Source organism: Schistocerca gregaria, chromosome 2 (genome assembly GCF_023897955.1).
Source record: "Schistocerca gregaria isolate iqSchGreg1 chromosome 2, iqSchGreg1.2, whole genome shotgun sequence".
Lineage (NCBI taxonomy): Eukaryota > Metazoa > Arthropoda > Insecta > Orthoptera > Acrididae > Schistocerca > Schistocerca gregaria.
Window position 1 is genome coordinate 617089916 of NC_064921.1, and position 16644 is coordinate 617106559.

The following is a 16644-nucleotide window of genomic DNA, read 5'->3' on the forward strand; positions in this document are numbered from 1 at the left end:
GCGACGGGGAAGCAGAGCGGAGAGGGGGAGAGATTAGAAGACGGGGAAGGGTAGAGGTTGAATGTGTATGTGTGTGTTGGATGTGAGTTAGGGTAAATTAATGAAAATGTCTTGTGTGTTTGGCACGGATGTGAGAGGAGATGGGAAGAGTGATTGCGAGATTTTTTAGCGGTGGTTGTTGGGGGGAGCCCAGATAGTGACTATAAGACAGAATATGGGAGGCGATGATAGTGGTAAATAGAGCCTGTGGTTATATGTGTATTTTTAATGTTATATTAAGTGGTCATTCAGTGTAAAGAACGTATGGTTTGCCAGGTTGATGTGATGTCTTGGAAACATTGCAAGGTCAACAGACAAACAGACGAAAAATACTTAGAAAGATCAGGCCAATCTGGAAAACCACACACTCTTTAAAATGACTGAACACTTAATACATAACATTAAAAGTACACATATAACCACAGGCTTCACTTATTACTACCATCACCTCCCACGTTCTGTTCTGTAATAACTATCTAGGCTTCTCCCATCAACGACCGTAAAAAAACTCTTAGTCACTCTTTCCATCTCCTCTCACATCTCTGTCAAACACACAAGACATTTTCAATAATTAACGCAAACTCACTCACACATCACACACATTCGCCCTCTACCTTCCTTCACCTTCTAATTCTCTCTCTCTCTCTCTCTCTCTCTCTCTCTCTCTCTCTCTCTCTCTATCCCCTCTCCCTCCCCCCCCCCCCCCCCCCCCCCCACACACACACAAACACAGGAACTAATTTTTAAAAATAGCAATTTCACAGGTTGGCTATGCTCGTGACCTGTAAGGAAAAAAATGAAGAGACATAAACACTTTACTACTGTGCGGAATGAGAGACACGCATAACCACAGTTCGATACACAAAGGCGAAGTGTAAAAACCAAAATGCAGCAGGAAGTAATACCGCAAAGACGCGAAGTATATATGTGAAACGAAGTCATCCGATATCAACCGCTGCTAACGGGAAGGGAAGAAGCAGTGGTTTGGAGAAAATGTAAATAAACATAGTAGTAACTTGCACTCCAACTTTATAAACAAAACACTGTTTTTCTTCAAAACCAACCAAAAATATGCAAACTTATGTATCCAATTTGCAGAATAACCATGGAATATGTTTTATAAATAAACGCGAAACGCGTTTGCTGTAAAATTCTCTTTAATTAAATTGCAATAAGCTCAAGACGGAAAAACCAATAATTAATGATGAAACAATGAATGTATTTCGTACCTTTACTGAAATGTAATAAATAAATAAATTAGGGATCATAAATAAAGTAGGGATCATTCATGCAATCTTCAGGAGTGCAACACCAAACGTTCACGTTCTATTGCCTCTGAAGTTCAACCTGACTCACTCAAGTGAAGATCCTCACCAAACCAATAATGGCTGTTTATGACATTCAACTTTCCTTAATTTGTAGACATGGCTTCAGCAGCTAACAAAAAATCTTTTAAGAAAGAACGTATTGACCCCACATTGCATCAGAACCGAACGACGGAACTCTTCTGCAGTCCCAATGGCTTATGTGGTGGTGAAGTGGTACACGAAACGGAGGGAGCTGTTCGCCCGAAAGATGAGAACAACTATAGGATGACTTATCTCACAGTAACCCCCTCTACCAGTAACCCCCTCACCTCAGTGCCCCTACGAAGAACGATGACGAGATCGTCTGCATTAGCAGTGCAGCTGAATACATGGTCAACGAGAGACATCCAAGATATGTGTTGGCTGAGGCCGCAGAGCAACAGTTCCATGGCGAAAGCATACAACACTGCAGAGAGCGGGCAGCCTTGACGCATTGATCGACGGATCGAGATGGCAGGAGAGAAACGGCCATGTAGAGTAGACGTGATGTAGTTCCCTCAAGTAGTCGCATTACGACGTCGACGGTAGTATCAGTCCACGTTGCGGAGCACCCCTTCCAGGAGGTCGTGATGGACCCCATCAAATGCCTGGCTGAAGTCACGAGCTGCGGAAAGTCCAGGCACGTGACGAGCGAGAGCAAGAGCCATTGTGTCCCGATAGCGACAGAGGACAGTGCGGATCTTATGGGCAACTCAAGGAAGTTTGGCCTGGGTAAATCACTTAGCTGTCCATTTAAGTGGCGCAGCCAACAGCCGAGAAAATTCTTTGTGTCGTTACTGAGTAACATCAAGGAGCGGTAATCGCATATCCGTGAGGTATTCCGAGGCTTGTGGATGGGAATGAGGAAATCATCGAGGAAAGGTGACGTAAGGTTCTGATAAATTTCAGTTCACAGAAGGAGACGAAATGTTCGATGAAACACCAGTGGGAGGCCGTCAGGGTCAGGCGACCTGTTCGTAGATCCCGCCTCGATAGCATCAAGGACAAAGAAACAATACTCAAGAAACAGTCGAAGAAGCGCCTTGTATGTCACTTCTATCTTGGATTGCATTTCCTTAACATTCTCCCTATGAATCTATCTGATATCTGCTTTTCCTACTGATTCCTGGATGTTGTCATTCCACTTAAGTTCGTTGTGTGTAATTACGCCTACATATTTTACGGTAGACACTGTTTCCAGAAATTTGTCATCAATAGTATAGGTGTCCAGTACCGGATTTATTTTCCTATATACTCTTCATATGTTACATATATTTTGGTACAGGGTCAACTCCACACAGCCTGCACCATTAATCAGTCCTTCGCAGATTATTCTGCAAATTGGTACTGTCTTCTGCCATTGCTATTTTCCTATTGATAACCGCATCAGCTACGAACAGACTTAAAAAGCTTCCGACGCTTTCTTCTAGTTACTGAAAACAGTAACGGTCCTATCACACTTCCATGGGGTAGTCCTAAAATTACATTTACATCTGTCGATTTTGTTCCGATAAGAGCGACGTGTTGAATCCCATCGTAAATCTGGTCCGATACTCGGAAACCTCGTATTTTTTCACTAAACTAGCAGTGGGGTGCGGTTTCAAATGCCTTCCGGAAGTCTTGGAACACGGCATCAACCCGAGCGCCGTTGTCCACAGCGCTATGGATGTCATGGGGGAACAGAACGAGCTGAGTATCGGAAAAACTGTTTGCGGAATTCATGTTGCTTTTTGTAGGGACATTGTCGTCCTCCATAAACGTTATAATATGTGAGCACAAAAAAAGTTCCGTAATTCTACAACACAAAGTCGCAAACGATATAGGCCTGTAATTATGTGCATCTGTTTTACTGCTCTTTGTAGAAAACAGAAATGACACGCGCGTCGTTCCATTCGCTAGGTATCTTCCGATGGACCAACGATCTACGATAAACTGCTGCCGTAGGACCAAGTTGAGGAGCAAATCTCCAAGGTCATGGAACGTGTCAGTACATGAAATTACAACATAAAACATTTCATCTGGTCCTGGTGTCTGTCCAATGGTAAGCGATTGTAGCTACTTTTCTATTACACAGCGGGTTATTTTAGTATCTGCCATTTCGGCGTTCGAATGATGATTGAAAGGAGGTACTGTGTTATGATCTTCCGCGTGGAACTATTTCGGAAGGTAGATTTCAGTATTTCGGCTTTTTCTCTGCTATCTTACATTTCGATGCCAGTAAGATCACTGAGTGTATAAATAGAGGATTTGGAAGCGCTTACTGATTGTACGAAAGACCAAAACCTCTTACTGTTTTTACTCAGATCAGTTCACAAAATTTTACTTTCAAAGCCATCGAATGCTTTTCTCATTGCTCTTCTTGCGCTCATTTTCGCTTCGTTCAACTTTTGTTTGTCTACTACATTCTGGTTTACATCGAGTCTGTAATGTAGTCTCTTTGTTTGCATACTGTAACATGGCTAATAAACCACGGTGGGTCTTTTCTATCTCTTAAGACCTTGCTCGGAATATTCTTATCTAAGGCATAATGAACTAGACTTGAATTTTTTCCATTTATGCCCAACGTCTTCGTCCCCAGTACTGAATATTAGACGCTAAATATTCAGATACTCTGCAGTTTGCACCCCGTCAATCTTGCTAAGCAAAACTATTTTCCTATATTTCTTAACACCCCTTGTAAAACCTGTTGTAATAGCTGCTATCACAGCCTTATAATCACTGATACCTTAAAAAATGGCTCTGAGCAGTATGGGACTTAACATCTCATGTCATCAGTCCCCTAGAACTTAGAACTACTTAAACCTAACTAACCTAAAGACTTCACACACATCCATTCCCGAGGCAGGATTCGAACCTGCAACCGTAGCGGTCGCGCGGTTCCAGACTGAAGCGCCTAGAACCGCTCGGTCACACAGACCGGCACTGATACCTACAACACGTTTTTCAGAAGAACAATAATTTTATTGCAGAAACCAACTGAACTGAAGTAATTATTTTTTAATTAAGGAATAATTATAGGAAGCGATCAAGAAGTTTCCGTTTGAGGGTGTTGCTGCAGCTTATATGAAACGTAGCTTAGCTATAAGCCCCGACGTGTAGGCAAGGGCCGGCCGCTATGGCCGAGCGGTTGTAGGCGCTTCAGCCCGGGACCGCGCTGCTGCTACGGTTGCAGGTTCGAATCCTGCCTCGGGCATGGATGTGTGTGATGTCCTTAGGTTAGTTAGGCTTAAGTAGTTCTAAGTCTAGGAGACTGATGACCTCAGATGTTAAGTCCCATAGTGCTTACAGCCATTTGAGCCATTTTTTGTAGGCAAGAAATCATTCACGTGTTTCTGGCGTGCGTGGGAAAGTGATAAAACCTGAACTATAGAGACCTTTTTTTTGTTCTTCAAATTTTAATGAATATCTTTCACAAACTAAAGCAAATCCTTGTACACGTATAAATGAAGTTAAATTTCAGTAACAACAACTTCATTGTCATACCACGTATAATATTTCTGTGTTCCTTGAAAGTTATTAAACTGAACATTATTCTCACCTAACAGAAAGAAAGAAAGAAACACTCGGCACAATGGAGAACCGCATTTCCAATCAGCCCCGCTGCTCTGTCATCCGGATATGTCTTCTTGTACACATATGTTATTCGCCGATTCTTATCTTCCGTTTATTCTTTCATCGCATCGATACTTTAACTTCTCCTACTCTGCTATGGGAGTGTCTTGAAGCGCACGCCATAGAAACGTAGAGAATTACTGTCGGAATTTCTGATTGCTCACGATCTTCAGATGTCGTTCCTGTAAAAAGATCCAAAAGCCCATCACATTCTTTGGGCCATCTCTGAACAAATAGAGAACTGTCTGTCCTCGAAGGCACATTACTGCATTCGTTTTAGTACGTGGGTTGTACGTACCGTGAAGGAAGACTGGTCCAATGTTGTGCTGTTCCATTCTAAGAAAGAAAGCGATCATTTGTGTCGCCGCCGCTGCTGTGGTCTTGCCGTCATCCGCCGTCGTTGGCTTTTCGACGGGACTATCCAGCTGTTGGGTGAGGTTCTGTTCAGTGGAGCGTCCTTCCGGAACACATTTTCACATGTTAGAGGCAGAGAGCTCGCCATGGCTGTTGCTTCAGCTTCACCTGTCGCTATTTGTACAATTCGTCGTTGGAGACTCGCTGAGCGAACGTGGCCTTCCTGACCACAACCTGAGCAAGTTTCCGGCTGACCATCGTGAATGACAATCGCTCTGCAGCCTCCAGTTGTGAGATAAGGCGGCACATGTTTGGTAGCTGGACACTCATTTATCGCTCACCGTTAAGTAGCGGGTACGTGGTAAAGGTTGCCCATTTTTCTGCTATGTGACGAAGTACCTGACCATGGGCTTGTAGCACGTTAACCACGATTTTAACCGGAACCACAAACAATAGCTCAAATGCTCTGGTAGTTCTTAATCCAAGCCCCGCATGATCAATAGCCATCGCTCTAACATGGCCGTCAGAATGTTTAAATTTAAGTCCATCTTTGTGGTCGTGTATGATCTTTTCACACGCCCTGTCGTTGGTCAGTTTGACGTAGACCACATTGCTCATGATAGAGAAGTGGACTCCTGTCATGTCTTGCAGTTCAATTTTAACTTTTTCACGTGCATATCGTTCTACTTCAAATGCCTTCGGTCTTGCAAACTCATTATTGAAGCTGATCTTGATGGTAGACTGTCAGTACGAATGAGCCATTCTAGTCCGAAAGTGCAAGTTCTAGCGAAGGCTAACACGAAGTAAACAACCGCGTTCGCGCGAAGCTCTGCGGCAGGGACGTAAACAGGCGCCCGTGCCGCACGAATGCGTAAATCAGACTGACGGCTATCCGAGCAAGACTCATGGCCATGCCCAAACCTCCGAATGAAGTCAACCACGTGTCTACAATCAGTACTCATATATCCATTAAGTACATTCCTGTACAGGCAAGACATTGTACTTGAAAGTCTTTCACTCGGTGCTGGCTGATAAATACGAAATTGCAGTGCCTGTGTTATTCCGAATTACTGTAAAATGTTCCTTTTGACATGCATAGCAACATTGCATCGTTATTACGAATAACACAGGCACTGCAGTATCGAATTATCTTATTAATAGCTTTATTCTAATTCAATGAGTACGCAAAACTTTCAACTTCTTTTCCATCTTCGCTGTAGCGCTTTTGTTAAACGCATCGTGTAAAGCTAAATGCAATATGCGGAGCTGTTACACGAAATATGGTGCGAGAGGAATATCGATAACTGTGGTCGAGCACAGAGCGTCAGTGTGTGTGCAGTGGCGACTGCGTGTTAGTATGCTGTGTGTAACATGATAGTACGGTGCCCAACAGAAACCCACGCGAAACTGTTTGCATCTAACCGAGTTATACAAACTAATGTACTTTAAGATAATTATTTGGTTTGCAATTTAATGAAGTACCACTCGCGATAAAACATTAACTGGCCCTGTGGAAACTTTGAACCATTCAATTTATGTGAAACTATCTGGCCAAATTGTGAATTCGCGAAAGTGATACTTATGCTACAGAAAAACGGACGGACTGTAGCTTTGCGAACGGCGAGTTAAAGTGGATTTTACCTCATTTCAAAACTGTATACGAGCCGTAAATAATAGGATCGTGTGTGTAAGGAACATTATAGTTGCACACATACTATCTTGAATGTATATAGAGTCTGTAACGAAAGGAATGCGACCAAGGATAATATTACTGCCGAGAGAATCACATACTAAGCAAGAGGATGTAACTTCAGCAATGCTCTACTGATAGAGCTATTTTAATTACGCCGCTACCACAGCCGCACGTCGCAAGTACCCGACCACGCACTGCTAAGCTGCAACACCAAGCGCTCTCTCACTCTACACAGACTCCAACTTATTGAACATCTCAAATTGTAATTTTCTTTTCTTTGTAATAAATTTTTGGTCACTATTAGGCTTTCTATAAATAAATGTAGTTTCAGTGAAGATTGTTCACAGTCATCTGAGTATTAGCTCTAGTCTTTGCTACTTACCACCTCTGTCTTGCTCCTTTGATTTATTGTAACTGTTATTACACCTTTCTTAAGAATGTTTTGAGGGGAGCGTTATCACATGTGTGTCCAATGTTTCCATTAGCCAAATGTAGTGATGTGACTGTGGTATGTGATAAATCGCTTAAGATGTGCCGCACGCCATTAGCTTCTGGGTTCAGTTCTATAGAATGGCTCTGAACACTATGGGACTTAACATCTATTTTCATCAGTCCCCTAGAACTTAGAACTACTTAAATCTAACTAACCTAAGGACATCACACAACACCCAGCCATCACGAGGCAGAGAAAATCCCTGACCCCGCCGGGAATCGAACCCGGGAACCCAGGCGCGGAAAGCGAGAACGCTGCCGCACGACCACGAGCTGCGGACGGTTCTATAGAAGCAAGGTTATTCGCTTGTCATTCGTCAAAGGCATGAAACAGGCGGGAAATTAAAATTTGATAGCTGCCAAACTATGTTTACAGTCTGTCGATCGTCATATCACAGCATTCTCAAAACAATGAACGACTTTATGTGCTTCTGTTGATACAATTGAGCAACATTACAAATTGTTCCATCATTATTTACCGAATTAATCATGGGATTTTTGTAATTTGAATTCTTTTGAGATTTTGTGTACCAAATTCTGAAACAGTTCCTTCCAGTAACTTTGTTAGGAAACGGATGTTTTTAGGTATAAATAATATTTACTTCATTCCGTTTTTTTTTTCAGTTGAATTTTCAGGTAAATTCACGGTCAAATCATCGCAAATTGGATCTCTTATAATCGACTTCTTCACAAATTGTCAGAATATCTATTTTAGTAGTTCTAGTCATTGCACGCTCTCTTCTTACGCTCCGCGGTGTATTCCAGTGCCTTTCCGATAACAATTTTTGCATGTCATTGTTGCTGGACAGCGTTTGTTGTGATGTCTTTGTGCATACAAGTCAACTCTTCGCATTGCTTCTATATTCTCCGTAAGGAAGCAGTGCATACAGTTTCTCTTGCACTAGGAAAGATATATATATATATTGTTGTTTTGCCCTAAAAAGCGCATTTGGACCTAATTACATGGCCAGTTCCTTTTGCTGCCCTCCTTGCTGCCCAAACTTCCCTCATTCGCTCGCTGTGTTTCTGTTTCCGGTCCTCTGTCCATGCTTCTTGTCGGCTTTGTGTCTTCGGGTTCATCTTGATTGCCTTTTTGGTTGCCCATATTTCTTTCATCTTGCGACTGTGATCTTGCTTGCGTTCTTCGGTCCATTTTACGCCTGTTCGTTTGTCACATTGTATCTCATGTAGTTTACTTTTCTTAATGATGTTTCTGAATTTTATTCTGTCGTTTATTGTGTCTGCTGTTATGTTGAGTTGGTTCACGTCGTTTTCTACCTCTGCCACCCATTTGTTGTTTCTAGTGGTTACCCAGTCAAAGATCTGTTTGGCCAGCCTGTGTGATGGCATTCTGTATAGGTGTCCATAGAATTGTAGTCTGCGTTTTCTAATCTTTTCTGTGATTGTCTCCGTATGTTTGTATAGTTCCTCTGTAGGTTTCTTGATCCATATTCCATTGTTGTTAGTTGCGCCAAATATTTTCCTAAGTATTTTCCGTTCTACTTTTTCTTATTGTCTGATACGTGTATGCCCTAGGATTAGTGTGGTCTCTGCTGTATATAGTGCCTCGGGGAGCACCACAGTGTCGTAATGGCGTAATTTGGCTTTTTCTGAGATAGACTTCTTGTTGTAATGATTCCACACTACTTTGTATGCATTGTCCAGTTTAGTTTTGTTTCTTCGTTTGAGTCTCTGTTATGTCCACTCATTTGTAGTGTTTCACGAGGTATTTGCCGTTTTGTAAATCGTGCCATACGATAACGATATAAATGGAGAAAACGTAGACATCATTTCGTATTTATATATTTCCAAGCTAACCAGCATTCGACACACGAGAGCTACACAGACGAAATGATGTCTACGTTTTCTCCGTTCCCAGTTTATATCGTTATCGTGGCAGTGCAACACACTTTGCCCGTTATCCGACGCAGTGTATCCTCTATATGTGGGAATGAGATCACAACTTTCGCATAAGAATGCAATCAGTTTCATGTTCAAAACAGATAAATCCTAAGTTCTGAATCATGTCATTTCTCAGAAACTACTAACTGGATTTTGAAGATTGAAACTCCGTAGAATTCGTCTCTTTTATGACAAAGATACTAGCAGCAGAAATGACTGTTGTTCTATGCGAAGAAGCGAAACTGATACCGATACCTGTCTAAATACTGTAACTATGGAAATAATCCACACATCACTGAGTGAGGCATTTTTCACAATTCATTTGGGCGAATACAGAATTACGAAATACATTTGTAGTACATTTATTATACTGAGGTGAAAAATGTCATGGGATAGCGATATGCGCATGCGGTAGTGTCGCGTACACAAGGTATAAAAGGGTAGTGCATAGGCGGAGATGTCATTTGTACTCAGGTGATTCGTGTGAAAATGTTTCCGACGCGATTGTGGCCGCACGACAGGAATTAACAGACTTTGAACGCGGAATGGTAGTTGGAGCTAGACGCATGAGCCATTCCATTTCAGAAATCGCTAGAGAATCCAATATTCCGAGATCCACGGTGTCAAGAGTATGCCGAGAATAAAAAATTTCAGCCGTCGCCTCTCTCCTCAGACAACGCAGTGGCCGACGGCCTTCGCTTAAGGACCGAGAACAGCAGTATTTGCGTAGAGTTGTCGGTGGTGACAGACAAGCAGCACTGCGTGAAACAATCGCAGAAACCACGTATCCGTTACGGCAGTGCGGCGAAATTTTGGGTTAATGCGCTGTTGGAGCAGACGATGGAGGCGAGTGCCTTTGCTAACAGTACGACATCGAATGCAGCAGCTCTGCAGGGCTCATCACCCTATATCGGTTGGTCTCTAGACGCGTGGCCTGATCAGATCAGTCCAGATTTTAGTTGGTAAGAGCTATTGGTAGAGTTCGAGTGCGGCGCAGACGCCATGACGCCATGGGCCCAAGTTATCAACAAGACACTGTGCAAGCTATAGGTGGTCGACAATGGTGTTGGCTGTGTTTACATGGAGTCGACTGGTCGCCTAGTCCAACTGAAGCGATCATTGACCGGAAATGGTTATGTTCGGCTACCTGGAGATCATATGGAGCCATTCATGTATGGAATTTTTACAGATGACAATGCGCCGTGTCACAGGGCCACAGATGTCTGCGATTGGTTTGAAGCACATTTTGGACAATTCGAACTGATGACTTGCCCCCCCCCTCCCCCCTCAGATCACTCAGCGTTTATGACATATAATCGAAAGGCCACTTCGAGCACAACAACCTGCTCTGGCAACACTTTAGCGGTTATGGACTGCTATAGATACAACATGGCTCAGTATTTCTACAGGGGACTTCCAATGACTTGTTGAGTCCATGCCACATCGAGTTGTTGTAGCAACTGTATTGTAATACGCCGGGTAAAAGGAGTTCCGATGCGATATTAGGACGTATCTCACGTCTTTTGCCACCTCAGCGTATTTTACATAAACGTGCAATAAATATACATCGTCTTCTACATGCTTCTGAGTTTGTGTATCTGCAGAACAGGAGGAAGAATGATTTAGGGGGACAGATTGAGCAGTTTACATAGAAGTGGCTCTTTCTGTAGTGGTCTGGGATAAACTGTCTGCGGCAGAATAAAGAGTACATACTCTACGAGCGAGTGTAACTGCATCAGTACATTGTGCATATTGTGTAAGTTAAATGGTATTAAATTGTATTTAATTGTAAACTCAGTGCTCCTATGTCCGCTGTCTTGTCTGATAGTGGATGAGGCCATAATCACGGTCAATTTACTGTGAATCCCTGCTTGCAGTAGCGTGCGGTACTCAACATCCACCCACACTGCATTCCGTCGTGAGGTGCGCTTCGCAGACCACTGCCTGACCTGGTTCATACAGTGGACGAGTCTCTGGCTTCCATATTCTCGTACGAGGTGTGGAGTATTGTGAGTTTTTTCGCATTGCAACGATTCTACTTATGGGGGCTGTTGAAAAACTGTAAAGTGTTGCCATTTCCGTTATGATCCTTTAAAAAGCTAACCTTCAGTAGAAATGTGACCTGTGCTACTCTAATCCAGTGCAAAAATATCAGTCCCATAGTTCAAAAAACAGTTAAAATGGCTCTGAGCACTATGGGACTTAACATCTGAGGTCATCAGTCCCCTAGAACTTAGAATTACTTAAACCTAACTAACCTGAGGACATCACACACATCCATTCCCGAGGCAGGATTCGGACCTGCAACCGTAGCGGTCACGCGGTTCCAGACTGAAGCGCCTAGAACCTCACAGTCACACCAACCGGCAAGCCCCATAGTGCTCAGTGCTAATTGAACCATTTCAACCGGCAGGGCGACCATTCACCATTCAGGTCTGCCGATCGCTGTTGGCAAGCGGGAAGCACTCAGCCCATGTGAGGGCAATTGAGGAGCTTCTTGACTGAGAAGTAGCAGCGCCGATCACGAAAACTGAAAAGGGCCGGGAGAGCGGTATGCTGACCATACTCCTCTCCGAATCCGCATCCAGAGACGATTATTCGCTAAGGATGATACGGCGTTCGGACAGTACATTGAGTCAGTCGATATGTTAGTTCGAACGGAGTTTAGTTACTTGGTTAATTAACTTTGTAGTCCAAACATGTACATAATTAACGGTGTTCTTACAAATGAGATTGTGCTCGTTGCAGTTCATTCATTTTTAGATTTTGAAGATAACGTTGTGGGCAAGATTTTAATGGTAATGGTACGGTAAGTGAAATAAATTGTAGTCATACAATGTTCAACAGTAGCACACATGGTGGGTTGTAAAAGGTCGGTGCACCAACGATATTCTACACATTGTCTCATGTTTTCACCTTACAGACATTGCCATATTCACAGAGAATTCTGTGAATCCCTGTCTTACAGAAAGAGAATCACAGAATCAAGTAAAGGTGAAATCTTAGTCAGAGAGCAGGCTCCTACCTACTACATTTTAAGTAACTGGTATAACTATTTTAATAAAAAATATGGTCAAATTTGTGTGAAATCTTACGAGACTTGACTGCTCAGGTCATTGGTCCCTAAGCTTACACACTATTTAAACTAAATTATCCTAAGGACAAACACATACACACTCATGCTCTAGGGAGGACTCGAACCTGCGTCGGGAGCAGCCGCACAGTCAATGACTGCAGCGCCTTAGAGAGATTTTTTTTTTTAATTCTCATTTTGTTCGTTTTCGTTTATTGTATGTGATCGGGGCGGACATCGTAAGACATCCGTTTAAGTTCGTCGTTGATCGATTAACTCAGTTTTTTATTACAGAGGGCTGCTAACCCTCTGACCGAACACGCTGAGCTACCGTGCCGGCATTGACCGCTCGGCTCATCCCGCGCGGCACTATTTTAATATCATACATTTGATGGACCTGTCGTAGCGGATGTAAGTCAGTCGATATGTTAGTTCGGAGTACAGCACGTAATGAGGAAGCGAAACCTTTGCGTTTCGAATCACAGTCCCACTGCCTTGGTGTCCGAGTTTTATTAATCATTCACGCGTAATTTTATTTTATGGCAGATGTTTGCTAGTTCAAGAACGTCTCATCCACGATTCAAAAACGAATAGCCGGACGAAGAAAGCACAACTCCGGCAATACGTAACTGTGTTACAGTTTAATTTTGAAGCAATGTAATTCATTGTTCAGTACGCAGAGAAAGTTTGTGAGTTCAAACAGGGAGTTTCAAAAACGACCGGTATATTTGAAACGGCAATACAAACTAAACGAGCAGCGATAGAAATACACCGTTTGTTGCAATATGCTTGAGAATACAGCACATTTTCAGGCAGACAAACTTTCGAAATTACAGTAGTTACAATTGTCAACAACAGATGGCGCTGCGGTCTGGGAAATTCTATAGTACAATATTTTCCACATATCCACCATGCGTAGCAATAATATGGCGTCGTCTCTGAATGAAATTACCCGAAACCTTTGACAACGTGTCTGGCGGAATGACTTCACATGCAGATCAGATGTACTGCTTCAGCTGTTCAATTGTTTCTGGATTTTGGCGGTACACCTGGTCTTTCAAGTGTCCCCACAGAAAGAAGTCACAGGGGTTCATGTCTGGCGAATAAGGAGGCCAATCCACGCCGCCTCCTGTATGTTTCGGATAGCCCAAAGCAATCATACGATCATCGAAATATTCATTCAGGAAATTAAAGACGTCGGCCGTGCGATGTGGCCGGGCACCATCTTGCATAAACCACGAGGTGTTCGCAGTGTCGTCTAAGGCAGTTTGTACCGCCACAAATTCACGAAGAATGTCCAGATAGCGTGATGCAATAATCGTTTCGGATCTGAAAAAAGGGCCAATGATTCCTTTGGAAGAAATAGCGGCCCAGGCCAGTACTTTTTGAGGATGCTGGGACGATGGGACTGCAACATGGGGCTTTTCGGTTCCCCATATGCTCCAGTTCTGTTTATTGACGAAGCCGTCCAGGTAAAAATAAGCTTCGTCAGTAAACCAAATGCTGCCCACATGCATATCGCCGTCATCAATCCTGTGCACTATATCGTTAGCGAATGTCTCTCGTGCAGCAATGGTAGCGGCGCTGAGGGGTTGCCGCGTTTGAATTTTGTATGGATAGAGGTGTAAACTCTGGCGCATGAGACGATACGTGGACGTTGGCGTCATTTGGACCGCAGCTGCAACACGGCGAACGGAAACCCGAGGCCGCTGTCAGATGTGTCTGTGAAATTTGTGTGACGGTAATTTGCGTTGCAGATGTAGCACACTGAGTATGTTCAGTCAGTGGGATGTAGATTACAGCAGAGCCAGCTAGAGGCAAACGCGGAAGTTACGCCGTGCAAAACACAATGCGCCCGTTGCACGTTGCGTGGTGAGCTGGCCATGCGAGGTGTGGAAACAGTTTACACAGAAACCCCTAAGCGGAAGAGGGTGGAAGCCTTTCCACACCAACAACAGCGGAAGTGTTAGTATACGTGCCTATATAGCAAAGCGAAGCAAGCACAGCCATGAAATACCTAGCCACAGTGGCGGCTGTTGTGTAAGAGCACATGAACACCCTAACTTTTGACACCTTGCGGATTTATTGGTTATTTGTCTTTTAAGGCTGTTAAACGTAATGTTAATGAGGTAATCTGAAATAGTGGCATTAAATGTACCGCGCTGTGCTACATATTGCTTCACTAGACATGGTGAAACTTGGCATCAGAGTCGTGAGCACACCTTCACTTGGGCACGTTTTAAGGGGCTTCTGCGCATGCGCAACTGGCGTGACGGAATTGTGCTGTTGTGTAAGAGCACATGAACACCCTAACTTTTGACACCTTGCGGATTTATTGGTTATTTGTCTTTTAAGGCTGTTAAACTTAATGTTAATGAGGTAATCTGAAATAGTGGCATTAAATGTACCGCGCTGTGCTACATATTGCTTCACTAGACATGGTGAAACTTGGCATCAGAGTCGTGAGCACACCTTCACTTGTGCACGTTTTAAGGGGCTTCTGCGCATGCGCAACTGGCGTGACGGAATTGCCTTATGGGTCGAATGCATATGGTTTTAATGGTCAATGTGCACGGTTCACGGATTTGACCGCTAGCCCTCGAAATTCACCTATTAGTTTACATTACATCAATGCCACGAGGTGGTAGCACACTGCAACACTCTTTTATCCACATTCGCCATAAATTCATCTAGGTGGTAGCACACTCCACAGATAAGCGAATTCACACGCTATGTACTAAAATTAAATTGGACATCAGCATACGTTATAGCTATATTCAGAGAAAAATCTATTTTGTGAGACTCTGAATGAGATGTGGTACATTCAGTTTTTATTTTATTTTGTCATAGAGTAATCCATTTAAGGTGTTGATGACATGACCATAAAGCACATCATCATCTATCGTGAGACTGCAGCATTTTTTATTTTTTTTTTGTGCTTCTGAGATCTGTTGATCTTATGGTTTATCTCTACTGTAGGCCCACATTGGACATATATTTGAACATTCAAGTAAAGTTGTCTCACTGGTTTCTCTGATACTCACCGCTCCCGGTAGCTAAGTGGTCACCGCGACAGAACGTGAATCTGAGGGCCCGGGTTCGATTCCCGGCTGTGTCGGAGATTTTCTCCGCTCAGGGACTGGATGTTGTGTTGTCCTAATCATCATTTCATCCTCACTGACGCACAAGTTGCGGAAGTGGCGTCCAAACGAAATACTTGCACCAGGCGAACGGTCTACCCGACGGGAGGCCATAGTCACGCGACGTTTACATTTATCATTTCCACAAACGACAGTTTGTGTTTGGAGTTGGTTGCCTACTGTGCAGGAATCGGCTTTCCTGTGGAGTCTCGACATGAACTCTGTTGAACCTGTATTAAGCGCCAACAGCAAAGAAAATTACGAGGAAGGTTAGCCACAAGGAAACTAGGGAATTCCAGATCTGATTCGTTGTCTGAGAGAGTGACGACATCAGACAAGCGTGACTACAACCGAGTATTTAACAAATAAGTGAATGATAAGCATAAGTCGTTAAGTGGATACAACGTAAGAATGCCTGATTCGTTAACTAATACATGAATTAGGTATCTTGTACGTCTGTCCAAAGAAATAAAAAAAGCACGAAAACTCCCACACAAATGTGAAACGGAGAGGAGCGAAAACTTAAACATTATTTCGTTCTTGGCATAAACTGTACTTAATTATGTACAAAACAACAAAATTCCATAAAAACAAAAATGGTTCAAATGGCTCTGAGCACTATGTGACTTAACTTCTGAGGTCATCAATCCCCTAGAACTTAGAACTGTTAAACCTAACTAACCTAAGTGCATCACACACATCCATGCCCGAGGCAGGATTCGATCCTGCGAGTCTAGCGGTCGCACGGTTCCAGACTGAAGCGCCTAGAACCGTTCGGCCACTCCGGCCGGGTCCATAAAAACAATTCTTCCTTTTTTACAAGCAGACGCTATTAATTTCGCACTGTCATATTTACCTGAACATAAAAATTTGTAGACCCACAATATGTACATCTACGAGCCGCCACTGTTTAGCCACTTTTGTATTTGAATCATCTTGGTTTAACGTCACATTACCACCATGGTGCTGTGGCACTTACGTAGCCATCTGGAG